This window comes from Rhinopithecus roxellana, chromosome 2 (assembly GCF_007565055.1).
Source record: "Rhinopithecus roxellana isolate Shanxi Qingling chromosome 2, ASM756505v1, whole genome shotgun sequence".
Taxonomy (NCBI): Eukaryota; Metazoa; Chordata; class Mammalia; order Primates; family Cercopithecidae; genus Rhinopithecus; species Rhinopithecus roxellana.
Window position 1 is genome coordinate 187559633 of NC_044550.1, and position 25852 is coordinate 187585484.

Genomic DNA, 25852 nt, shown 5'->3' on the forward strand with positions numbered 1-25852 from the left:
TCATATGATAGTATCTGTGCTCAAACATCATCTGTATGATGTCTCCTCATTGAGAAGAAGGTGTTAAATATAGTAGCTAAGAGGACACAGAATTTATTTTATTTTTATGGAAGCTTCACCTTAGAAAAACATTGGCAAGAGTCATGGATTTCCTGGCAATGAAGTGGGATGCTTTATGTCTTAATTCAGATATAGAAGACTATGTCCATGAGATTAAAAATGATTTGGAAGCTTGAAGTTTGAGGTTAGAATATAAGCAGCTGCCTTAAATAATGTTGCCTTGACATTTGTTTAATTATATAAACAATTAACCTATTATCTTTCTTTCATTGATTTTCTTTACTCATCAGTTATTTTTATTCACACCTCCCACCCCTGATTTTTGGTTCTTTCTCCCTCATTACTGTCTTTGTAATTTTGGTTATTTGTGGTCAACTCCTCTGTGGTGAACACTTCCAATTACTTATTTAACTGACTATGCTTAGTTTTCGGTTAACATTTCATTTATATAGATACATATATATGTATATGTATGTGTGTACATATATGTGTGTGTGTGTGTGTATAGATATAAAACTTTTACTTTGAAATTTCATTTTCCTGCATCTCTCCAGACCTCTGGTGTTGTGTTAAAGCTGATTCTAAAAACAGATCTATAGCTACTATTTATTTAATATTCTCATTCTACCACTAATGATCTTTAATATCTATATATTGTCATTTTATATATTTTATCGATCTAAATAAATATTAAGTATTTAATATTTCTGATGCTACCACTAATCATCTTTAATATCTATACTTGTCATTTTATATATATATACATTACAATATTATTTTTATTACTTTTCTTAATACAACCATTAAGCATTTGGGAGATGAATTGAGTAACTTCCATTTTTCCTTCTTTACAAATAAGAGCCTCTTGTCACAATTGGCTAGAGTCTACTCTTTCCAAAACTATTTAAGTAACAAGTGACTCCAGATGTCAATTTGTATTTTTCTTTAAGTACCCAGGGGAGTTCATGGAAGTCCTGTATTAGGCAAATTCAAATAGCGTAACTTCAGCTTGTGATCATCTAGTTGGTCAGAATTTAGCAGTATCATTAAATCTCCCTTCCCATCCCTGATTTTTTTTTTTTAAGGGGTAACTATGCACAAAGGACTGTAGATACAATCTTTTATTATACAGATAATTAAAACTAGGAATGTGCATTCAAGAAAAACTGTAATCTGAAGAGGCAAAAGGACAAACCATTAGTGATTAAAAAGGAACAAGGAAAAGGGTTGAATAAAATAGGTGTTAGTGAAGAGATATCATCAAAGGGTTGCAGGGTATCATGAAAGGAGGGGGAGGGAGCCTTCGTGAGAAGAGGCTTCTTGGAGAACGTTGGATTGGAGTTGAGCTTTAAAGAATGAATGAGATTTTAACTGTCACTTTGTGTTGGGTATGGTTTTAATTCTAATGAGGTTTCAGTTTCTTCAGATATGCTAGGATTGATGTTACCTTTTAAAGAGCTCCTAGAAGTTGTTAGATCATTCTAAATGTATACAATAAATACAATTTGGGAAATTTAGCTACGGATGTAATGTGCTTGTTGAATGAATATGATAAATCTTAGTAATTTGAGTGTACTAGTATAGAAAATAACATCTTAGCCATTTGAAATCACGAAATTTTAGAGCAGGAAAAGATCTTACAAATTATCTACTCAACACTCTCCTTTACAAAGAAGTCACCAAAAGGTTCAGCAATTGACCAGGGTCACTCATTTAACTTGACCAGACTTTTCCTCTATCAGAAGGCATGGCTTTGGAATCGGCACCTTTCTGTATTCATTATGGCAATTTCCATTGATGTTGTGAAATAAGATAATTGAATCTCCACGATTGATCATCAGACAGGGATACTTTAAACTGTGCAATGAACTTGCAGGTTAACTTAAGTTTGAAGGAACATAAAATGGACCAAAGGCAGGAAACATTTTCAGACTCGGTACTTGCATAATGGAAATACGGAATAATTCGCACCTGAAAAAAATGAGACACTGGCAGGACTTTCAAGTTGATGTCGTTTACTCACCTAGGGTGGAATTGGAGAGGAAGACTAGAGGAGAAAGGAGGAGGAAGGGGGGGTGATGAAGAGTGGGAGGGAGAGAGAGGGAGGGAGGGACGGAGGAGGAAGAGGAGGGGAGAGAGCGAAAGAATGAGAGAGAGAGAGAGAGAGAGAGAGAGAGACAGAGCGCGCGAGCCGAGGCGAGCCTCGAAGCCACTGGAGAGGTACCCTTTGTCTGACAAACCCTGAAAGGGAAGCTTCTATAGCAGCCCTCCCGTTCCCACCTCGAAGCGTTTGCCGAACTGCTAGGTGGAGCCCGCGCTGCGGAGCCCACGAGCACTCCAGATCCGGGTTTTGCCGGTCACCCCTTTCCCTGGGGCTAGCCCCCTCCGCGGCTCTCCGAGCTCTCGCCGCCGGCCCGCCCGACCGCGGCTCATTCTGGCCTCGGCTTGGGCCCCGGCTGCGACTACCTCGCGCGCAGGCTGCACGGCCCCCGCGCGCCCGCGCTCTGCCCCGCTCTCGGCGCGTCGCCCCCCTCGCCTGCTGGCCCGGCACCACTCGCTCCAGTTCCCAGGAGCGGGGATGCAGATGCTGCAGCTGGTCGGGGTGGCCTCCGCCGCCGCCGCCGCTGCTGGTTTTTCTCGGACTGCTGGTTGTCTCCGCTTCGGCAGCTGCTGCCGCCGCCGCCGCCGCCTGTGACTCGCCTCCTCCCCTTTCTTTCTTCTCTTTTTGCCTCGGTCCTCTTCCTACGGGTGTGCGCGCGCGCGGGTTGCACGGTTTGCTTTGGCAGGAGCTCGCTCGTGTGTGCGCGTGTGTGAGTGTGCGTGTCTGGAGAGCGCCAGTGCCTCGCTCGCTCTTGGGGAGTCGAAGAAGAGAAAGAACCGAAGAGACAGCGGCGGCGGCGCGGAGCCCGGGGCTGCGCGATGAAGCTCCCACATGCCCGCAGCTGCCCGGCCCGGCCGGCGAGCTAATCAGCCACCCCACGGGCTCGGGGCTCGCCGGCCCCCGGGACGCAGCCCTCGGCGGCCGGGCGCCCGCTCTGCCCGCGCGCCCCCTCCGTGCACCGGGGAAGGAGTTTGTGTGGCTCTCGCTCAGGCTGTCCGCGGAGGTTGCGGGCGTGAGAGGGGACCCTCGGCTGGGAGAGAACCTCGGGAGGACGAGGAGGAGGACGGTTTGGCGGAGAAGCCACCCCTGGCCCTCGCGGCTCCCCCTACCTATTCCATCGCTCCCGCTACGAGGCGGAAAGGGGAGGACGTGGAAGAAGAAAAAGAAAGAGAAGGGGGTGGGGTGGGAGAACTGGATATAAAGATCGGCTGGGGGGATGGTGGAAGATTTTTGGTCTCTTCGGCAGCGTCTTTTCTTAAGCGGCGGCGGCAGCAGCAGCAGCAGCAGCAGCAAGAAGAGGAGAAGCAGCCCCAGCTATGACTGCCGCATGTTAATAGCTGCCTCTGGGTTCCTCGGCTGCTGCTGGAGACAGAGCCTGACTCCGAAGTTGTGCAACTGTGGACTGGCAGAGACATTTGAACCCTCTTTTCTCTTCGCTCTGCTTTTGCCCCCTTGGGGTGTGTGAAGCGAGGAACGTAAAGGAAGGCGAACATTTGGTTCTCTTTTTCCTTCCCCTTTCTCCGTGGCTGTGTAGCAGAAGAAAGGGAAGAGAGACTTTTTGTTGTTGTTTCCTTGACTGGGGTCTCCACCCTCCTGCTGCTTTCTCTGCGCTTCGATTCTCGTTCTTTGCCGCGTGTGGTTGGGGGTGTCTGCATAGGGGCCGGCCGGTCTTTTGCCCCGAGTTCAATGGCTGGATTGTGGAAACTGCACCCGCCTTCAGGTTGTTGAGCAACTGATGGGACGATCTCAGGGACCGGCGGTTACGAAAGGTAATTTATTCTTCGCACTCTTCATAATAGGGGTCGCTCTGGCCGGGCGCAGGCTTCGGCATCTACCGGGCGGGCAACAGAGGGGGTGCGGGGTGCATGCACACTCGCCCTTCCACTCACACACTCGCCCTCACACACACACACACACACTCATCCGGTCGTGATGCGGGGCGGGAAGGGAACCTCCTGGCTGGTGGGCGCTCGGGTCTGGCGCGGGTTCGAGTTTTTTCCAGCCATTCGGCGATTTGGCGGCCGAGGGGAGTGAGGGGGATAAGAGACTGGGCGCATTCGCAGCTGCACACGCTGGGGAATAGGAACAGTTCCCACCCCGTGAATTTTCCCTCCCCTCTCACCCCAGTGCCATCCCCTGGTGGGAGCAGAAAGCGGACAGGAGGGCGCCTTTTCTCCGCCCGGCTGAAACTGGTGCGGCTGGAGGCGGGAGCGGGCTGGAGGACGAACAGGGTCTGGGTGAGAAGCTGGGCTCTGGGAAGATGGAAAATGCAGGTTGCCGAGCCCGGCGCGATTTTCCCTCGACGCTTGCCTGGAGCATCCGTGGTGACCCCTTTTGCCCAGGTCGCGCCCCTGAGTCGTGGAGTCGCGCTACCTCCCCGCGCCCTGCCTGTTGTGTCCCCTTCACGGCAGTTTGGTTTAGACCTGCGTGCCCAGGCTTTGTTAAGCGGTTTTGACTGGAGAAAGCTTCCACTTTCGTGGGTGGCCCGGGCTGCGCTGTGCTGGTAGTGGGCACTGGGCGGGGGGCGGCGGTGTTGCACGAATCCGGGCGGCCGCGGCGCCAGGGCGGGGTGGGCAGAGCATTGGTGGTCGTGGTTGGCGGGTTACAGGTAGGAGAGAAGGCACCTCGGCGCTTCTCTCGGGAGAAGGGAAGGCTCCAGGCTGCAGCGGAGCGTCTGACCTCAGAAGCTTAGGGTGTCAGGCCCACAGCACTATAGGTGGGTGTGTGTGTGTGTGTGTGTGTGGTGTGTGTAGGGGTGGGGGCGACCTCCTCCTCTACCAGGGTTACTTGGCGGCGGAGTCGGCGTTTGAGTGTGTGCGCATTTTTGCGCCCCAGGGACGGCAGATAGATATTTGCGGGGATGCTGGAACTGATGCTACTGGAGCTGAGCTTGCTTATTGAAATCGCCTGGGATCCGCTTAACTGGAAAATCTGGTTTGAGGAGGCCACGGGGGCCCCCGCAGGGTGGCGAGGAAGCCTTGCTATGTCCCCTTCCCCTGGAGAGGCGCAGCTCGGCGAGATGCGTGCGGCGCGTGAGAGTCGCTGGTGCAGCGCTCCATGAACCCTAGATTGGCCCTGATGAGAACCTCATAGGGTAGTCATCTCTACAGCAGATTGAAGTAAACGAGTCCAGCCAGCATAACTCCTGGTCCCTGGAATTCTCTGGCCACTTTCCTCGCTCTGATAGAAACATGCGCTGCTTTTATTTATGGCCAGAGATATCATAGCAGTTGGGCGAACTCGAGCCTTGAGAGCCACCTCCGGGGTGTCTCCTCCCTATGTCTGCGTGTGATCCCTGCCTGCGGTAGTTAGAGCACATTGTAAACAACGGTGTAAGCACTCCTGCCACAGTCTCCTTTAGAGTGGAACCTGCTGTCGTCTGTTGTGTTTACTTTCCTGGCTGTATTACTCATTAGGAAGTATAAGGCTTCTTGCACCTCTGATTTTACATCCTTCCAGCCAGCTGCTGGGGAAATGAGGAGACACATAGACTCTGGCAGGAAGGAAAAATTGCCTTCTGTGTTTTGCTCTGAAGTAAATAGGCGGTCTGCTAATTTTAGTGTCATATGGACTATCATCACTAGTTAAAGAATGTCATCGTAGAATCTGCAAAGAAACACTTCTTTAGCATTTTTTTTTTTTTTCATTTGGAGACTCTCTTATATTTCCCTACGAGAATAAACAGAGTTTGGTAAGATTTCTTTTGTATATTTTTCCATCTGTAATGGTCCTAAATGATCTGGATTTCTGGCGCCCAATTTATCTGTATGTGGATTACAAATAGGATAGAATTCTCGGCTCTTTTATAATCACCAAAATAGAATACCAGATAATTTGTATAGGAGTTAAGAGGATATTTGTTGTTGAATTATCTCTCAGCTTTGTTTCACCCATTTTTTTTTTTTTTTTGTAACCAAAGCAAGGGTAAAGAATGCACAAAGATAAACACAGTTTACAAACTGTTACTTTTGCAAGTGAAACTGCTTTTTACTTTTTACTTTCAATAATTAAAATGCATTAAATTCCTTAGGTCTAGATTAGCTCTGACTGCTTTGGTGTTTGTTGCAAATACTTGTGTTCTATTTTGTTTTAAAAAGTATGGGGCTGTTAATGTAACAGGGTACTTTGTTTTTAGGTACAATAATTTCTGGATGTCTTCATTATTTTTTGAAGACCTTGACCTCTTGAAAAAGTATAGATTGCAAAAGACACCGAATCACTGATGCCTGACTTTAAGTTATATTTTCATGAGAGATATTGCTAATGGCCATCACCTAACAGAAAACTTAGAAAATTTTGATTTAATTCATGAGAATCTAGCTTCATGTATTTGTTTCATTTCTAGATGATACGTATTAAAGTCTTTATACTTGCAAATATTTCTGAAGATTAAAGAATACTTGTCCTCCCATTTTAGAAGATCTAATCACAATGATTCCCAGTCCTTACATTACAGGATTTGATCGGATCTGTTCTTTGTTTCCTAGCAGCATGTGTTCCCTAGCAGTCATACATTCCACAGGTCCTGATGTCATTAGAACTGTGTCTGTCAGTGTATTGTGCTGTCTTTAGCTGAAGGTGAATGTGTCAGAGTATTTGAATGCCATTCCATAGCTCTTCCTTATCACTAAGTATTCAGTAACCTGATCCATTTGTGTATATGGTTGACTAGACTATTTCTACAAAATCGGGGTAGGAGGAATGATTCACACAAAGTTTTCTATGAACTATTAATTTTTTTTAGATAGAGATGTTAGGCTGCATCAGGCATCCCTGGCCTGAAGAGTGATAAGCCAGCATGTGATTTGCCTGATGGGTGAATGCTTTTGATGTCTCATTTTAGGTTTCTTGGTGTGATTATCGTTCAGACTGAGAGTGCTTCTCAAAAATATGAATGGAAAGTCTTTCAGAAATGATTTTCTTAATCATGATCTTCTTACAGTTTGCAGATTTAAATACTCTTTTCCACAGGGAATAATAGCAAGTATGGCACTTACTGGCTGCAGCTACAGAGGCTGGCATTGTTTCTACTAATTAGGAAAGGCAGATTTTTTTATGGATTTGATTTACCATTGATTCCTTTGTGTGCTATAGTCAAGGAAATCATAAATAGTAGATTAAAAAGACTATAAAATCATGAAGATTGAAGTTAGTCAAATAATATGATGCAAAACTGAATTGTTTTTCAGATTTGATTTGGACCACTTTAAGTGTTGGTTGAAACTCTCTTTAAAAAGGACTGCCAAGTAGAAGTGACAGTTACTGTTAGAAGTGGGGAGTTTTGGCCCAGAAATCAGCAAGGAAAACTGATTGCGATTTTCATATTTAGGATCAAACAGTGATTTTAAGAAATGCTGTGCAGCCTTAATTTAGCATGGTGTGAATGGCTAGAGCAGTTGGAATTTTAAAAGGATGATCTGTCCTTAAGTTTTGCAAATGGCTATTTTGCCTTCTCTTTCCTAGATTTGCATTATATTCAAAATATGCATTTGCTCACTTTGGGAGGAACTGTAAAGAATATGGCTGTATTGTAATTTATTATTTGTCCACAAGGATATATTTGCACTTGGATTATTATTATGTCTTCTTATTTCATGCAAATGCATTTCTTTGTAGAATAACCAATTTTATAATTAAATAAAAAGTAAAACTTGCAAGTATGAGTAAGGTCCTCCTGACATTTTTCCTTGGTTATCTTTCTGTGTTTTGTTGGGTAGGGGTAGGAAGAGGGTTAGAGAGTTGTTGATCAATGAAGAGAAAAATCCAGATTTTTCATTCGTTGTAGTACATCGCGAGAATGTAGTGTGAGCATGCCTGTAAATAACATTTATGCATCTAAGGTGTGTAGGTTTTTCCCCAAATCTTTAATGTCGTTACTCTGATCTGAGTGTCAGCATGGCCCAATAAAATGAACTCTACTGCTGCATAAGAAACCAGGTGTAACTTTTTCCTTAGAATTGTGAAATGTGCATATCGATTCATAAGCACAAAATATAAAAAGAGAAAAGTAGCTGTCCCACTTGAAATTAATTGAACTTTTTTATTTATTTTTGGGGGTGAATAAAAGGGGAGAGTTTCTATATTTGCTCATAATAGGTTCTATAGACCTTGATAAATCATGTCTTCCTTATGTCTTATTGACACTTAAAACAGGAACTTAGTTTCAATTTTAATGAATATCTTCATAAAAGTGATTACAAATAGGTATTAAAAGAAGTGAAAATTTGGTCCATATTATTCAAGAATTTAAATGTAATATTGTGATGATAATCCTACTTACTTTGAAAACTATCTTTGGGATGGAAAAATAAATCACCCAACTGAATGTTTCTTTCTGCTAAAACTTCCATGTCAGTTTCTTTGTAAAGCAAACAATGCTCTTTTATCAGTGTTTTCAAAGTGTCCTCTGGGGAACCCTGAGGATCTCTGACACCCCTTCAGAGGAAATGTGAAAAGAAAACATTTTTATAATAATGCTAAGACATTATTTGCCTTTCACTTGTATTCTTTAACAAGTGTTCAGTGGCGTTTTCCAGAAGGTATATGATATGTGATGGCATCATTGCTCTCATGGCATATGTCATATGTTCTTATGTATTTGCAAGTTTTAGAATTTTCCCAGTTTATCAATACTTGAATGGTGACAGTTACAGGTATAATAATCAAAAGTCACTTTAGAGGCTGAGTGCAGTGGCTCACACCTCTAATCCTGCACTTTGGGAGGCTGAAGTGGGCAGATCACTTTAGGTAAGGAGTTCGAGACCAACCTGACCAGCATGGTGAAACCCTGTCTCTACTAAAAATACAAAAATTAGCTGGGCGTGGTGGTGCATGCCCATAGTCCCAGCTACTTAGGAGGCTTGAAGCAGGAGGATCGCTGGAACCCAGGAGGTAGAGGTTGCAGTGAGCCAAGATCGCATCACTGCACTCCAGCCTGGGCCACAGAGCAAGACTGTGTCTCAAAAACAACACAAAACAAACAACAACAAAAGAAGTCACCTTAGGTCATTTTTTAAAATTATTATTATACTTTTAAATTCTGGGATACATGCGCAGATGTGCAGGTTTGTTACATGGGTATACACGTGCCATGGTGGTTTGCTGCATCCGTCAACCCATCATCTACATTAGGTATTTCTCCTAATACTATCCTTCCCCTAGCCTCCACCCGCCAACAGGCCCCAGTGTGTGATGTTCCCCTCCCTGTATCCATGTGTTCTCATGGTTTAATTCCCACTTATGAGTGAGAACATGGAGTGTTTGGTTTTCTGTTCCTGTATTAGTTTGCTGAGAATGATGGTTTCCAGCTTCATCCATGTCCCTGCAAAGGACATGAACTCATCCCTTTTTATGGCTGCATAGTATTCCATGGTATATATGTTCCACGTTTTCTTTATCCAGTGTATCATTGATGGGCATTTGGGTTGGTTCCAAGTATTTGCTATTGTGAACAGTGCCGTAATAAACATACGTGTGCATGTGTCTTTATAGTAGAATAATTCATAATCCTTTGGGTATATACCCAGTAATGGGATTGCTGAATCAAATGGTACTGCTGGATCAAATGGTGTTGCTGGTTCTAGATCCTTGAGGAATCGCCACTCCGTCTTCCACAATGGTTGAACTAATTTACACTCCTACCAATAGTGTAAAAGCATTCCTATTTCTCCATATCCTCTCCAGCACCTATTGTTTTCTGACATTTTACTGATCTCAATTCTGTCTTGAGATGGTATCTCATTGTGGTTTTGATTTGCATTTCTCTAATGTAGGTCATTAATTTTTAAGAGTGTAAAATGGTCCTGGGCTAGAAAGTCTGAGAACGAACGGCTCAAGTAGACTTTTCTGAGATCTGCCTCCTTGTTCTCTAAAATGCCACCCATCCAGCCACATAAAGAGCCATGTAGGATGAGAAAATGATTAGATGTCCAACCTGTAAAAAGATAGGCAGGTTGGATATAGTTATTAATTATTTGGCATTTTCATTATTTTATTTCCAAATAATCCAGTGTAGGAAACTTGTTTTTAGACTTTTGTCCCCATTTAGTGAAATGGAAACTTTAAAACAGCAGATATGCAGCCTGATCTGCTGACTGCTCTTGGGAAGGCTACAAAGGAGTCAAGGGGAAAATATCTTCATCTAGGCCCTAGATCAAGATATTTTGATACCTAGAAAGTCAGAGTGGTGTCGAGATGAACAGAAAGGGACTCTGGAGTGTTTGCCTAGGTTTAATAAACTATTGGATTTGGGTTAAGATACCTGATCTCTCTACACTTTAATTTGCTGACATTTTTAATGGATTTAACAATTTTACCAAATTCACAGATGATTATGAAGATTTAATTGGTAAATCTATGCAGAGTCCTTAAAACAGTTCCTGGTGCATAATAATAACATAATTGTTTGCTACTATTATTATTACTATCATCATCATTATTACTGGGTCTCATGAGAGTCCTAGGAAACTTTAATCAATTCCCCATGTGATTTAGATACATAATTATATTTCACACCATTTTACAATATGTCTTAAAATGTTGGTAAATTTTAAAATTTCATATAAAAGATAATCTTGACTTTATTTTACTCTCACACTATAAAACTCATGAAGGGTTATTAGCATTTTTTAGAGGAGGAATTAATAAAACACCTTTGTTAGCTTGAGCTAAGTTTGAAGTTTGATAGTGAATGTGAATGCCCAATTAAAACTAGATTTCAAAGACCCTAATTGAATATTTATGTATCTTGGGAATTATTAGAGAGGAAATCACTTTTCTGAAGTGATATCAAGATGACTCACTATACTCTTAATCTGTTAATCACTATCTAAGCACCACAACAAGCCATTTTCAGTGCAAAGGATCCTTGGGGCAATTATATACTGTAGTTCAGTCTGTTTGTGAGTGGTGATATGTCTAACTAGTGAAAGAAGCTATGCATTCAGATTAGCTTTACTAGATGCTAAAGTTTAACTGGAAAACTGTATAATATTTTTGAATGAGACTTTGGCAACTATTTGAAAACTCTAAGTTACAGATGTACTTATAAGTTATGTACATTTTTGGGGTATATTCTATGGCTCGTTAAAATTTCTGACCCAGCCTATCACTATGAAATTAGTACTATAGCACTTTCCTTCCAGAACTTTGGTTGATTCTGATTTAGTGTTGCAGAAACTAAATTATCCTCCATACATAGGAATAGCTGGGCAGTGTTTTTAATTATGAGATTCTCAGAAATGGTCTTTGGACTGAGAGTCACTTGAATACAACCCTAAATGTGCAAGTTTCTACCTCTGTTATTGCTATCTGTAAAATAGAGATAATAAAGTCTACATTGCTGGTTTGAGTGGAGTAATAGGAAGTAAATATAAAAGTACCTAGTGGAGTGATTATTTCATGCATAGTACCTTTTGTTATTAGTCATAGTATTATTAGAAATGTCCTTGAGTACCATTATTAAGAAAACTTAGCTAAATCAAATATCATTTTCTTAATTGAAGAGTTCTTGATGAGCTGGGAAAATCAATAGCATTTTCTTAAGTAGTTGAGAAAGGTTCGAGTCTTGTATTTATTTTTACTATGTTGTTTCCCTCTGTCCCTTTTTAACCTTTTAAGTACTTCTTTCTGAGCTCCTCTTCATCTTAAAATGTTATGCTCTGCTCCTAATTCCCCATCAAAAATTACAATCCTGGCCAAAAAATATTTTTGACATCCACCAAATACTGTGTCCGAAGATTGACTTTAAATTGGGTACAAAATGACAGTAACAATTTAAGATGTTTTAAATTAAATACCCTGTTATCTTTTCACATGTCAATCATTCTTTAAGCTTTAACTGCATCAGAATTTTCTATATGCTGTAACCATATCAAGTCATCACAAACGTCGAAGATATCAGGATTCTCATACTTTTAAAAGATTTATAATCCCAGATTTTAAGTCTCGTGAGAATGCCATAAATGAGATAAACCTATAAAATTCAGATCCCAAAATTGCTTTAAAGACTAAAACTTTTGAAGGGCTTGTAAATGAATCCAAATTTTAGAATTCACATCTGTATTTCAGTGACAGTGCCAATAACAAGTTATTAAAATGTGTGACTTTTTCTATAATTATCCAGCATGTATACTGAAAAGGAAAGGATATGATATGGTAGGTGGTAAAAATGAATGAAAAAGTAAACTGCACATTGGACTGGATGACTGGCTTGCTAAATGGCACCAGAATTAGGTGTTTTAAAGTATGACTCAAGGAACTGAAAGCCGAGTAGAAACGACACCCCCTCCTGTTTGATCAGCTTGTGTTGGTGTTTACGCATCCCGCAGAGGCAGAGCGTGTTACTATTCAGGACAGCCCCAGTGGCTCCACAGTAGCCTGAGCCTGTGAGAATAGAGGAGAGACTCAAGCCCAGTTTTTGATGTTCTGCTTGGGTGGGTAACCTGAATACTAAAATGCATTCCATTGACGCTGACCCTGTAAGAGGGTTTTCAACAGTCTCCTGTTTTGTTTTGATTTGGTTTGGTTCCCCCCTTCCCCGTTTCCTTTTTCTCAAACTCTTCCAAAGACTTTTGGATAAAAGGAAATGGTCCTGACTGATGGTCATCTTTTGTATGAGATTTTATTTCTGGCAAGAATGGAGGGGTTCAACTGGTTTTCATTAACACCTTTTGTTTTTTCAAATTTTCAGTGTTCTTGGTTTGTCAATGGCTTATGGTTGTTGTTTGAACCTTGACTCAGAATACTGATTATGACTTCAAGGCGTGGACAAAGAACCTATTGAGAAATCATTTTCTGTTAACACAAGGCATGTGTGTATCTATAGCCTTTCTTTTCATTGGCTTTAAATGTTTGGTTGATGTTGTCTAATGAGTTTTAATTATATTATTAACTGTAGTTGGCTTTGGAGGAAGAGCTTAGGCAGCCATTTAAAAAAATTACATACAATCATCTTTTGAGGTTTAGGGAATTTCAATTAGTTTTCACTATGATTCTTAATTTTTATGTGTGATGGTTAAATATTACAGTCATTCTAAAATGGTGCAATTTTATGATAATATCTAAATAATATGTACTTAAATTTAACTTAAAATATTGAATAGAATGGGTGTTTTCACTATATCTATTTTAATTGCAAAGACACCTCCAGCTAGCTTTCTGCTGAACTGATTAATTTATTGGGAAGTTATTGTGTTTCTCACCTAAAGATTCTTGGGAAAGAGTGAAGTTTTACCTAGGTATCAGAAAAAATTGGATACCTCTAGGCTTCTGCTTCAGTTCCATGCCTACCAGTTCCAGGCCTACCCAGCCTACCAGTTTTCTTTTTCTCTGACTACTGGATTCATTCCCTTTCACCACAGTCTGAATTAAGTACTCAGTCTTATACTGATCTACTGTCGTCAGCTTGGTGGAGGCAGTAAGAATATTGCAGTTCCTCTGTGGATGAATGGATAGCTAGCTTGAAGAAGAGGCTCAATTAAGAGAGGGATGTTGCTTACACAAAAAGAAAGAGGTGCTGATAGTATCTGAATAGTGATTCTTTAATAACTGGGACAAATCAGGTGTTGGAAGAATTGGTTAGAAAAATCATTGAAAATGGGTTTACCCTCTTCCTATAAGAGGCCAGAGTGATCTTAGAAAATGGTTCCTTACTCACTCGACCAACAAAACCCAACAAAATTATGCAAATCGTGAGGTTCAAATCTTCAGGTTCATTTCAAGAGCACCCAAGTTATCTATGAAACTGCTCAAGACATCTAGTCTCTGTATATATGAAAAGCCACCAAATATCTAAAAGAAGTCCCTTTGCAGAAGCACTGTGCTATTTGCATCCTACAGTGGTAGAGCCACTGTACAATGGCTCTGTTCAATGCCAGATGGGAGAGCTGGACACAGGTTTGTTGGCACAAAGAGAGCTGGATTTTTTCCTGTACATGCTTAAAAATGCAGAGAATAATGCTGATCTTCAAGGTTTGAATAGAGACTATCTAGGCATTGAGTAGATGAGATGAACAAAATCCCCAAGAAGTGACATCTGATAGTGCTTATGCTTGAATTAACCCATGTATGAGCTAGGCTGGCCACATTACTGAAAACGAACAAATTGTTCCAAAACCAGAAGTGGAGACTGCACAGAAGAAAAAGTTATGTCAGAAGAAACTGAAGAAACAAAAACTTATGGCATAGGAACAAATACAGCATAAAATAAATGCAAATAGAAGTAAAACCAGAAAAAGTGAGTTTGTAGATATGTATCCATCCATCTGTTTGAGACGTCTAATTATTTTACACTTGCTGTGTACTCATTATGTCATACTTCTGATGAGAATATATGTTTATTCAAGTAAACCTTCTGTTTAGAGGCAGAGTATTCAAAATTATATCAAGTAAGATATTTCAGATAATTGAGCATGGATAACTTTATAGCTGCCTACAGCATAAAACAAAATATACTTCAGTGTATCCAGTAGTGTTTTTCAAATGATAGACATCTAATATGGGCCCATTATTACCAAAACCAGAGACTGAATATTAATGCTGACACTTAACCACCTGAGGTGGCTTAAAGCTATTGTATGTATTGTTTGAAATACTCCTAAATTTATTATGTTACTTTTCTTGTATTCAGAAAAGAAAGTTATGTTGAGTTTTCGTTTTCATTTAAATGTACCAAGTCAATGTAAGTAGTAACATATGAAGATAATTTGGAAGAATTTTTAAAGGTTAGTAGAAGGGCTAATTAACAGAAATCTTATGTACAATGACTTTCCTTACTAGTGCAAATCCTCAAAGAAGAAGGAGCACTAAAAATTAGTATGCTGTCAATATTTTTTTTTTTTTATGATTTGACGTTATTAAGCAGACTTTGCGAGTATTTCTTTTTCTGGTGCGTTTGATTAAATGTGTGATCTTATCTTGGTGAAATAGCCTGCTGGGCTGCAGACAGTAGTGTTCAGAAATGAAATTTGCTTAGAGCCTCTGAGCAGACATTTATTCAATGAGACCTTTCTTGAATAATAGATAATAGTGAGATAACAATGGTGTGTGTATGTATGTTTTCTTCCTTGAATTTAGGGGATGTTGAGCTAGAGCAACAACAACAGGAGAAGTAATGGGGTATGAAAGAAAGCATTCGATTTATATATGAGAAATTAACCTACTTTATTACAAATGAATGAACAGTCTGTATGAGGGACTCATAGTATCAATGTCAGAGGACTCTGTGTTAGCCCATATGTTTTGTTTTAGCAGTCCTTGTATGTTAATTCCTTGCCGGCTATTTTCTTTTAGCTTAGTAGAGGTTACTCTGGAATGAATTTTTCCTCAACATACATCATTTGTGCGTGCTTTTTCGATTCTACTTGGGTGCTGGTAATGGCAGAATTTTGATTCCCATTCTTTCTTCCTAGTATAGAAGATCATATTTAAATTTTTTTCTGATTATAGTACATGCTCATGTTGAACACTTTTGAAATACAGAGATACATAAAGTTAAAACTGAAATCACACAATATAACATAATATATTGGCATACCACCATGTTCGCAGAGATTACATCATACTTAATTTTTGCTTTGATTATCTGCATCTGTATTTTGTGTATGTGTTTGTTTTAATTGACATGAGATTAAGCCATATTTAGTTTGTAGAATTATCTCCAATTTCTCAATGCCATTATTTTTTTGAAATCATTATTTTAAGTATTGTAAAATATTTCATAATGTAGATATACTATGATTTATTCAAACATTTACTTATTCATGTGGGTTGTCATTTGTTACTAGAATAAGTGATGCCACCATGATTATCCAAGTGCTGAAAGCTTGGCCTGTTCTCTAGTTTTTTCTGTAGTACAGATTCCTTGAAGTACAATTACTAGATCAAGGAGTAAATAATCCTTTGACTTTTTCTACTTGGTTACAGATCCAGATGCATCATTGCCGTCTGTATAACTGGTCCTCTGAAAGTTTTGGAAACTCTTAAGAATTGTTAACTCTCAGTTGTGTATAGTTCATGGCTACTAATTCTTGATTATGTATAGTTAGTAAAGTTAGTAACTTTTACTAAGTTTTTGGTAATACTTAAGAATTACTAATGCTCAGCTGTACATGTATGCCAATATATAAAAGCAGAGGTCAATAAAATAATAATAATAAATGGAAATTTACTGATTGTTAATATTTAAGTAAAATTGTGCCTTATGTCTTTGAATTTAACATATTACTAAAACAAAACCATACAACAAATTTGCTCCATGAAGAATTGAGTCCATCATGTGTCTAATATTTCCATAAATGTTATTAATTTCTTTCACTGATCTTGAGTGGACCTCATATCTCTTAAGTTTATCTAAAGTATCAACTTAACAAAACTTTTTCTTTCCATACTTCTTATGGAACAAAAACAAATGGTGGTTTGGATTATTGTTCTAAAATTTAAGTATGAAAAGTAGGAGCAAATTATCAGTCAATGCATTTAAAATAAATGAAGTTTGTCTATAAAAGTAGACAGGTCAGAAAAGTAATTAAACAGAACATTTTGGCTTATAATAAGTAAACGTGAGCACAGGTTTTGCTAGGTGTAACCTCAATTGGAGATCTGTCTGTAGAAATAAGAGTTAGGTACAGGCTGGATGCTGTGACTCATGCCTATAATCCCAGTACTTTGGGAGGCTGAGACAGGACAATCGCTTGAACCCAGAAGTTTGAGACTAACCTGGGCAACATTGTTATACCCTATCTCTATAAAAATTATTAGAAAATTAGGCAGGCATGGTGGTGCATGTCCGTAGTCCCAGCTCCTCAGGAGACTGAGGCTGGAGGATCGCTTGAGTGGAGGAGTTCCAGGCTGCAATGAATCATCATCGCGCCACAGCACTCCAGCCTGGGCTACAGAGTGAGACTTCGACTATTAAAAAAAAAAAAAAAAAAAAAAAAAAAATCAATAAAAATAGATACATAATGTGACATGTCCAGTAGTGTTTAGGTAAAATTAAAGAGTAAAACAGCAGGTGGATAATGCAATTTGAAATCAATTTTCCAGTAATGCTGGTACCTACTGAATTTGATTTCATTGTAGTTCATTCTTTGTTCTGAGAGACTTTAAACAGTATCTTTGTGACTTCTGCTTCCAATTGTACAGACATATTTATGATACATTTCTGGCAGTCAGAGTGGAATCATATTCTACTTTCAATATCGATATTTTGTTTAAATCTGCACCAGAACGTATTTATGGGACAGAGTTTAATGCTTGATAAATAAATGATTGTATAACTGCATGAATGTGCTTTATGGACCTAGAAGAAACAACTGAACATGAAAGCAGTTTTTGAAGTTACTGTTGCAAGATAAATTTAAGTGCCATTGAAAATTGCTCTGTACATGCACGTGCAATAAAGAAAGGCACAGAAGGAATCTTGAAAGCCAGACTCTGTGTTTTAGTTTCCTTAAAAATATATTGTCAAGAGTTGAAGTGACTTGCCCAAAGTGACATGGCAGTTTTGTAGCACATGCTGCCTTCTATTATGAAATTCCTTTTTTTTTTTTTTTTTTTGAGACGGAGTCTCTGTCGCCCAGGCTGGAGTGCAGTGGTGCGATCTAGGCTCACTGCAAGCTCCGCCTTCTGGGTTCACGCCATTCTCCTGCCTCAGCCTCCTGAGTAGCTGGGACTACAGGCGCCGGCCACTATGCCCAGCTAATTTTTTTGTATTTTTAGTAGAGACAGGGTTTCACCGTGTTAGCCAGGATGGTCTCGATCTCCTCACCTCGTGATCTGCCCACCTCAGACTCTCAAAGTGTTGGGATAATAGGCGTGAGCCACCGCGCCCGGCCTGGAATTTCTTAGTCTTGCACTTGAGAGTTCTCATTTCTGATTTCAGGAATGATGTTTTCACTCTCTATCTTGTATCGAATTAGTCACGTAACTTCTGTAGGTCTGTTTCATCTGTAAGTAGAAGATAGGGTGGTGGGTGGTCCTTTTACCCTAAAATATCCATGGGATATAGGGTGGTGGGTGGTCCTTTTACCCTAAAATATCCATGGGATAAAATAAAATGGTAGGCCGGGCGCGGTGGCTCAAGCCTGTAATCCCAGCACTTTGGGAGGCCGAGACGGGCGGATCACGAGGTCAGGAGATCGAGACCATCCTGGCTAACACGGTGAAACCCCGTCTCTACTAAAAGATACAAAAAACTAGCCAGGCGACGTGGCGGGCGCCTGTAGTCCCAGCTACTCGGGAGGCTGAGGCAGGAGAATGGCGTGAACCCGGGAGGCGGAGGTTGCAGTGAGCTGAGATCCGGCCACAGTACACCAGCCCGGGCAACAGAGCGAGACTCCACCTCAAAAAAAAAATAAATAAATAAAATATAAAAAAAAAATAATAAAATAAAATGGTAAAGCTTATTAGAATACTTCTCCTTGCAAGGTGTACTTTTCAGAAAAAAACTTAATAGGTAGTTGATGTTGTAAGAATTTTCACATTTCTTCCTTTGTTAAGAGCTAAGGCTCAGTATTGCATGTGGTAATAGCACATTTTAAAAATATGAAATAGATTAAACCATCTTTTTGTGATGGCTTAAAGGGAAAGTGACATAATGAAGATGCTTTGCATGATTTAAAACCATTAAGGAGTCTGATATACTTTTATGATATTTCTCTATTATTAAGGATAGTAATACGTTTTGTTCCTAATAAATGATTAGAGGATTGGTATAGTTTGTTATATCAGCTTTCTTTTTCTTATGTTTATATTCAATGCTTGTTAGATTCAGAGCTTTGGGCCCATGGTAGTGTTACCTTGTATCAAGGCAATTTCAACTTTTCTTCATTTATAAAGCAAAAGTGTATACCTTGAGTATAGAATTCTCAGTGTCCTCCTTTTACTCCTTTTTTTTTTCTTATGGCTGAATTTATTTATGTAAAATTATTACAATTTATTATAAGGTTCAAACGTTAAATTGTGTTTAGTTCTACATTAATTTTCGAAATGATCTTTACTGGCTGGGCTTAATAAACACATAAATAGAAAAGTATCAATTACAGTAATAAAAATGTATATACATGAATGAAAATCAAAGAGGAAAAGTAGAAAGAGGGCAAAGGAATCATAAAAGCATGATTTCAAACCTTTCCTCTATGTCACACTGAAAAAGTTACTTCACTTCTCTATGCCTAATTTCTTCATGTGTGGAAAAGGATAAAAACAATACCTACCTTTCAGAGTTACTGTGAGGATTAAATGAGGTAGTACACATAAAACATATTGCACACTGTCTAGATTTGTATAAGCACCCAATACATTTTATTATTTGTGTTAATTTTTTCATTAATTTGTTGTTGAAGCTGCTACCTTTTCGTAAGTGGGCCTCTAAATTGTTCTACTATTTTTCTGCAGTTCCCAAAATACTAGTTTCATTAAATCATTAATTTTATAATTCACTATTTATTTGTTAGCACCAGATGTCTGCAGGGTGCTGGGGATATGGAGCAAAACATGGCAGAAAGAGCCTCTGACTTTATGGCACATGCAAAATCATGGAAATAAAGAGGAATTAAGCAATGTATCCCTCATTAATTAGTCATAGTTAAAAGAGGAAAAGTCCAGGATGCTTTGAGAGTTTAGCAGCAGAATCAGACCTTGTCTGAGCTAGGTGGTGAGTGGGATCTGAAAAGACTTCCCAGAGCCAGTGACATGTGAACTGAGATAGGAAGGTTGACTAGGCAGCCCTAGAGAATGTGCTCTCTTCACTTTCTGTCATCAGAAGAGCTCATCACAGACCCAAGCATGTTCTGGTGGAGGAGGTTAATAGAGCTGAGTACAGGGAGGAAAACTGAACATTGATGCCTTGATATGGCAATGGAGACAACAAATCTGAAATTTTTCCTTTACGGAGAAACTGAGTTAACATTGAGAATGTTTCAATATCACTTGTCTAGCTTTACTATTATATTTCAGGATGCCAGAAAATAAACTCTCTATTGACCATAAACAGTGGTCAGGCACTGAAAATTTGAGATGAGCAGGAATATGTAAGATCTATACAAATATTGAAATGAAGATTTCAGAGTTTAGTTTTGGAGATAGGCATCTGTTCGTATTGTGATGAGGAGAGTTTTACTCCAGAAGGTTGGTTCCTACTCATCCTTATCCTTATTTCTTCCCATCCCTATTGACTTACTAAGTACTTGGTATCTTTTGTCCCTGAGAAACTCTGTAGCAATAGAGAAGCCAGCTTTAGGAATACCAGTGCTAAAGAAAAGGCTATGGTTATGACTCTATTTGTCAAAGAATAGCAGTAAAATACCAATCTGGAAAACAATTGTTAAGGAAAATGTGGTATTATTGTTTAGTAAAGAGAGTAGACTTTGTCTTCTTTTCACTGCTAGGATTAAGGTTATTATTTAAATTTGGGGGGACTTTCTACAGTATGTAATGATAAAGATTATTTCTTTTTTTTTTTTTTTTTTTTTTTTTTTTTGAGACGGAGTCTCGCTCTGTCACCCAGGCTGGAGTGCAGTGGCCGGATCTCAGCTCACTGCAAGCTCCGCCTCCCGGGTTCACGCCATTCTCCTGCCTCAGCCTCCCGGGTAGCTGGGACTACAGGCGCCGCCACGTCGCCCGGCTAGTTTTTTGTATTTTTTAGTAGAGACGGGGTTTCACCGTGTTAGCCAGGATGGTCTCGATCTCCTGACCTCGTGATCCGCCCGCCTCGGCCTCCCAAAGTGCTGGGATTACAGGCTTGAGCCACCGCACCCGGCAAGATTATTTCTTAATTATTTGGAACAAATTATTTAATACTAATAAAGTAATAGTGAAGTATGTTTTAAAAAATGATTTTTGTTTAGGAGTCTTTGGGCAAAATGTTAAGTAAGTATGGTTTAGGAAAATTAACTTAGTGAAATCAAATTTTTAAAAGAGGAAGAGTCCTATAATAGAAGATACTATATTTAGAATCATTAATCTTTTTCATTCATTTATCAAGAGACAGGGTTTTGCTCTGTCACCCAGGCTGGAGTGCAGTGGCACGATCATGGCTCACGGCAGCCTCAACCTCCTAAGCAGAATGGCAGAATGGATCCTCCCACCTCACCCTCATGAGTAGCTGGGACTACAGGTGTGCACCACCATGCCCAGCTAGTTTTTTTTTTTTTTAAGTAGAGATGAGATCTTGCTTTGTTGTTTGGACTGATCTCAAACTCCTGAGTTCAAGTTACCCACCCACCTTGGCCTCCCAATGTGCTGGGATTATAGTCATAAGCCACTGGTGTGCCCAGCTTGAGTGCTTCTCATATGACACAGTTAAACACAATTGTGATAAAGATTAAACAGGAAAAATACTACATTTTATGAACTGGTCAAGTAGTGCCTTCCTGAAGAAGGGAACATCCTGTTTCAAGGCTTAAAGAAAGGGACTCAGTTCTTGTGAGGAACTCAGAGGTTAGAGAACCTGGAACATAAGGATTGAGAGAAGTGATGTGAGATCTGGCTAGTAAGTAGTAGTCAGAATTTGTAGTGTTTTCTAAGGTTAAGTATTTTGGGATTTTATCTTAGGAGCAATGGGAAGCCATTAAAGGTTTTAAGCAAGGTAATAACAAGATCAGATTTTCATTTTAAAAAGATTATGTTGGCTGCTCTGTGTAGACGTAATTGGAGGAGGCATCAAGAGGGGCTGTGGAGAGACCAGCTACATGAGCGTCTAAGCCACTGCCCTACTGCTTCTGAGCTAAGCAGCAAAGGATAGATCCTGCTTCTTTCTGGCCTCAGTTGATTCATGTGTAAAGAAGTGGTCTGCATTGAATAATACCCATTTTGACTGTACTATGCTGTACTCTAATTAGATTATAAAGATATGGAGGACCTAAATGAGATGGTGATCATTGGTTAAATGACCTCATCTAAACTTTACTATTTTTCACTGATCTACCTATATAAGATATGGTTGCAGTTATCATTCTGTATCCAGTTGTTTAATGTGGATTTATTTTTTACCTGAAAGTTAAAAGGCATTCTCTGGAGACTCATAATGTAACTAGAATTTTTAATATGTTTGTATTTTAAATGCTATTTAAAAACCATAAAGCCAGATGTTGAAACTGCATTTAATTTAATTAAGAAAGTTGAAACCATGAAGATCTTTCATTTTGTTTACAGTGATTTATTTATAAATACCCATCATTGAAGTCAGGGAATTCCTGTTTTGATGATACCTGAAAAGAGAGTAGTATATTTTTCTTCTAATAGTGGTTTAATATTCTGAATGACAGATACAAAATAGTTGACTATATTATTTAAGAACTTATGAAACACTTCAGCTTTTATGCTTTTCATTAATAACGTAAACATTTTATTTTCCCCTTGTGTTCTGTCCTCTAACTCATCATTGTTCTTTGTCATCTCTCTCTTATGGCATTTCTGACATTCTGCCATGACTTTCGATTATTTCTCTTCCTGTTTTAAACCTCTATGAAAATTTATAAAGTCATCTGCCAGGTATAGTGGCTCACGCCTGTAATCTCAGCACTTTCGGAGGACAAGGCAGGAGGATCACTTGAGGTCAGGAGTTTGAGACAAGCCTGGACAACATGGTGAAACCCCACCTCTACTAAAAATGCAAAAATTAGGCAGGCTTGGTGGAGGCGCCTGTAACCACAGTCACTCGGGAGGCTGAGGCAGGAGAATCACTTGAACCTGGGAGGCGGAGGTTGCAGTGAGTTGAGATGGTGCCACTGCACTCCAGCCTGGGCGACAGGCGACAGAGCGAGACTCCGTCTCAAAAAAAAAAAAAAAGAAAAGAAAAGAAAATACAAAGTCATCAATGGCTGGAACTTCTTTTAGTCTTTTCATAAGCTAGAGTATTTGGTTATGAAAATGAGATTTGATTTTTTCGAAGGTAAGGGCTTAGTATATTAGATGAAATGTACGTGAAATGTGTCTTGTATGATTTAAAAAGGTAATAGAACAAGCTCTAATAACTTGTTTGTGTCATGATACTTAGTGATTTAGAACATGAGCTTTAGAATCAGAAGACTCTGAGCCTAAACCACGGGACTGCCGTATAGCAGCTATGTGACTTCGGGTCACTTCCTAAGTATCAGTTTATGCTCTACACCGTGGGACTGATTATATCTGTTCCATAGAAGGATCGTGAGAATTAAATTCAGTCATGGAATCTAATGCACGGGCAGAAGGTTTAGTCATTGTGAGATTCAGTTAGGAAAAATTAGTGCTATCACCACCCTTGCTTCATGTAGAAAAAGGGAGTGGAACACAGTGGTTCAAGCCATTTCCTTTTTTTCCCCTTTGCTCCTGCTCTTTTTGCAAGATTGACATTGCATTTTATATCTGCTGCTTTCAGTCTTCAGGGACTTCCATTTGGAATCATTCTGGCATGTTGCTTCATGTATATCAAACTGTCTTTTTTTATCTCTGACTTATTCTGAAAGGAATGATTATCTGGCAATTTGTGAGATACAGATGGAAGCCTGAAACTTATAGCAACGTCAGATAAGCACGCCAGAAATGCCTTTATTACTTATTTCTAATACCGCATTCTGTAGGCATATATACATAATATATGGACTGTAAAATACAGCTTGCATACTTAGTATTTTAGGACAGACATAGTCTTTCTTTTTCCCCAATGAACATTTTCCCCTAAATCAATTACTTTTAGAACTTGAAGAAAATTGCTTATTTTGAAAGTGACAATTTAAGAAAACAGTCTCACTATTGCAAAGAATTACTGTGACAGAGGCCGGAATATGAGCTCAGAGACCTTTATCCTGAGTTAACTTCTCTCTTATTGAATGCAATAGTTTCAAAAACATGTATTAATAATTAAGGATTATAATTAAATAATATTTAGCAAATGTATTAGATATTATGAGGGAAAACATACAACTGGCATACATAATAAAATAGTATAGTTTTCCAGAACATTTTGAAGCCAGGTTTTCTGAAAGCACCTGTAGAGGTGTATGAAGTAGGACTCAGTGTGTCTTTATATTTGGCCTGTGAGAACTTGCCCTTCAAAGGTAGGCTTGTAATATGATGTCAATATTTGTGTCCTCTTCAAGAACTGCTATTTCAATATAAGACATTGTCTGCTCTCTAATTACAGTATTCAAAAGAGAGAGATACAATTTTAAGCCTCTCTTGATAGCTGAAAAGATTTTTTTTGAAAGGACATAAAAACCCTTAAGTTCTTGTTCTGCGTAACCAAGTATCATATTTTATTTGTAATCCTAACTGCTATGAAAGTGAATTGGTAATTTTTCCATGTTTTTGAGTCTCTTATTAGAATTAATACTTCTACAATAAGTTGCTTTACTATTTATTTATTTTTCTGAATAGTTTATTAAAAGAGCTGTTAAACACTTTGTGACATGTTTAAACATATTCAAAAAACTTATTTTGGATAATTTTATGTAATTGTTGTAGCAAACCAGATGTTGGGAAGTTCTTATTTAATCAGAGATAAAAAATATTCGCAATATAGTTTTGTCTAGCTGTCAGCTTAGATAAATGAATCCATTTCAATCAGCATGCTCTCAGTGAAAAAAGGAGGAGATATAATAACATTTTTCTAGCTACATTTGTTGAAAATAAATATTAATCTTCTATGTGGTTAAAACCATGCTGTGCCAACTCTATCATAGCCATAATTGCAGGGAAGCCTTTCAGATTTTTATTTTTATGAATTCTGGGTTTTTTTTTATCCTTCTGGAAGCATTGAATTAGATTCTGCTTTTCATTTAGATTATATGCTCATTCATGTTTGTATTAATCTCATATTGAGACACCTTGTTAAGATACTCTTGGATAGTTTATTGTCCAAATAGAACATGTGATCTGGTCAAGATTTTTTTGGGGTCCCAAACATAAACCTTATCTTAACCTTTCTTTTAAATCTGTTGTGATTCATGGGAGAAGTTTAAATATATGTTTTTGTTTTTGTTTTATTTCAATTCATAATGGTACATATTTATGGAGTACATAGCAATGTGTTGATATATAATATAGAGTGTTCAGATTAGGGTAATTAGCATATCCATCATCTCAAACACAAAGAAATAACAAGCAATATTTTATATATTCCTCATTCTCTTTGGTTCTATAGCATTGGTTAAGACAAACTGCTTGCTCCTGTAGTTATGCTGACTTCCTAGAAAATGTTGCATAAAGCAAATCACTAAAGGAAAACAACTCTGGACGAACAAAACAAAACAAAATTAGGCATAAGGCCAGAAACAATGTTAATTTCAAGCTCCATTGGAAATGCCAGTGAGAAGAATGACAGGGACTCATGTAAGTACAGGAACCAAACTGGTAAGGAATGAGGTTCCATATTCTAGTCTTCTTAGTGTATGGTCAAGAAAGAGAGAAAGGGAAACGCAGACTACAAAGGGAATAATTTCCTCCTGAAACAATACCAACAACATCATTTTCCCATAATAATCAAGTTTGATTTTAGATTTATATTTCCTCTTAGGGGTCCTTAATTTTTTAAAAGGAATTGTAATGAGGGGTTCGATATTATGGTTATAATTACTGATTTTTGTCAAATGTATGGAACGTTTGCAGGGAAAATTGTTAAGATAGTAGAAAAGTACTATGAACTGTAATAATTACCAGCGTTAACTGATTGTTCCAGTTCATGTTGATGTTTGTCTAGGCTATTTATTGAGGAAA

At 39.0% G+C, this 25852-nt stretch overlaps 1 protein-coding gene across 7 annotated transcripts in view; it reads left to right on the plus strand.

The window, feature by feature from the left end:
* Positions 1 to 3385: 3385 nt before the first annotated feature.
* Positions 3386 to 25852, plus strand: part of ADGRL3 (adhesion G protein-coupled receptor L3) — a 915407-nt gene continuing 892940 nt past the window's right edge. For all 7 annotated transcript variants that reach the window (XM_030925166.1, XM_030925184.1, XM_030925200.1 and 4 more), the window contains exon 1: positions 3386 to 3930. The gene's annotated coding sequence lies outside the window, so the exon portion shown is untranslated. The remainder of the gene's footprint in view (positions 3931 to 25852) is intronic.